This window comes from Cryptotermes secundus, unplaced genomic scaffold (genome assembly GCF_002891405.2).
Source record: "Cryptotermes secundus unplaced genomic scaffold, Csec_1.0 C38694308, whole genome shotgun sequence".
Classification (NCBI taxonomy): Eukaryota; Metazoa; Arthropoda; class Insecta; order Blattodea; family Kalotermitidae; genus Cryptotermes; species Cryptotermes secundus.
In genome coordinates this window covers 1-1,859 of record NW_019771964.1, presented here as the reverse complement: position 1 = coordinate 1,859, position 1,859 = coordinate 1, and the positions used below count along the sequence as shown (strand labels likewise).

Below are 1,859 nucleotides of genomic sequence, written 5' to 3'. Positions count from 1 at the left end.
TGCTCTGCGAAGGTAATTGAGAAGAAATAACAAAGAGAGAGTTGGCAGTTGCAGAATAAATGGATGGAAGCCTCTTAAGGTGGTAGTCGAAGCTGATGAGATGAGAAGATACAGAGTGTCATAGTGAGGTTTGTGCAATAACAAGTTGTATAAGTGTTCAAGAAATCCGGTCATCAATCCTAAACCCGTCTACAAGTCAATCACGCCCCCGAATACGTATCTACGTGTCTACGTCCTTGAAATTAAAACGAAAAGGGTATTATTGTCAAGCGTACAGAAGTAGAAAACGGCATTAAATACTACTCTTGGCTCAAGTGTTTCACGGTTTTTGACCGATCTATGTATTTTAAACAATATGATTACTTTGAATTAGGCCACATACACATAACTTGCATTTGTGTTAGAAATTCAGCTTAGTGCACTGAAGTACAAATGTTAGTCTCTCCTGGTAATAAAATCTGAAATACTCGTTTCTGTATGAGTCCACTGTTCTTGCTTGAACACAAGATCTATTTGCCAGTAACATGTTACCCAAATACTTAATTTACATGGCTTAGAATTTGATTTACCACTAACAACACTAAATTGCTCTGATAGAAACACAATATTGTCTGAAGAGAATATTAATATAACACATGTCTTATGCTTACGCAGATGTCCATGGATCACAAAATATTTTTGATAGATTTAAATTTGCAAATGTGGGAGTGTACATAACTAAAAATATTGACTAGATATTTTCTCACAAATTAAAGATAGCTTAATTGATCTTAAATATGCATAACATTTCTGAACCACATGGTTTACTTTAATGTTTACATAGAAATATGTGTTATCCTTAAATTATGTTTCCAATAACCACATTAAATTTTTATGATTTGATTTCTGGACAGTGTTCGAATTATTTTTAAAAAAATATGCAAAAGTTACAGGAAGTGCTCGTTGTTCTTGTTTTATATCTGAAAGTAAAGACAATGATTTTATTACATAATTAATAGATCCATTTTCTATGTTTCTAGTATTGATTTCTAGATTTTTCATAGAATGACTTTACTTACAGAATGAGAGAGCCTAATCGGTATTAGACAAACATATTAACTGAACACAAATTCATGAATAATAATTCTACATTCTAATATAAAACAGTATACACAATTGCAATAACTGATTATTCAGTCTTTATAACAAATTCCAGGCGTTTTTCGAGGGCTTCAGTAGTATGATGTGTGTACATTTGATGCATTGATTGTCTTCTGAAACTTGCTGGGTAGTAACTTACCCTCTTACTTCCTGGCGTACACGTACTTGTTGAAATTCTGAAACAAAATTAAATAAAGATTTGTAACTCCGCGAAAAATGAGAGGTGCAATTGAAGTATTTGCACGTAATATTAAATAAACGAGTTCTGAAGTGCATGTATGCAAACCTCTTTGCAAAAATTTTCATAGTTTAAACACGCTTTGAATAATTCAGGTGAGAATTTATTCACATAACTACTTTTATATACATGGGGGAATATAAAGGCTACTTTGTATTCATAAATGTATTTATTCTACGATTGTGTACTAAGGCCACTGAATATGCGTATTTTGCCACAAGCCACCCAGCAAAGCGCATTGTTCAGTGGGGAATAAATACTGAAATCACTGGAGCACTTCTAAACTATATAACAGATGACGTGTTCAAATGCGTAATTCGACTTTACTTAATAGCAAAGACCTAGACGATTTGCGGAAATGTGTAATGAAGATTTGGAGACTATCGATATTAGTAGAATATCACTAAGATGATTTAATTTTTACGGAGTGCTGACTAATTCTTCATGTAAGATTTGAGGCTTTCACGGCGGTGACTATGAA

At 32.9% G+C, this 1,859-nt stretch overlaps 1 long non-coding RNA gene across 1 annotated transcript; it reads right to left on the bottom strand.

Annotated features, from left to right (window-relative positions):
- Positions 1-310: 310 nt before the first annotated feature.
- LOC117283157 lies at positions 311-1,637 on the bottom strand. Its single transcript, XR_004514173.1, has 2 exons — positions 1,280-1,637; positions 311-959 (listed from the first exon to the last, which is right to left on the bottom strand). It is a non-coding gene; the product is annotated as an uncharacterized LOC117283157 (long non-coding RNA).
- Between the last annotated feature and the right edge of the window lie 222 nt (positions 1,638-1,859).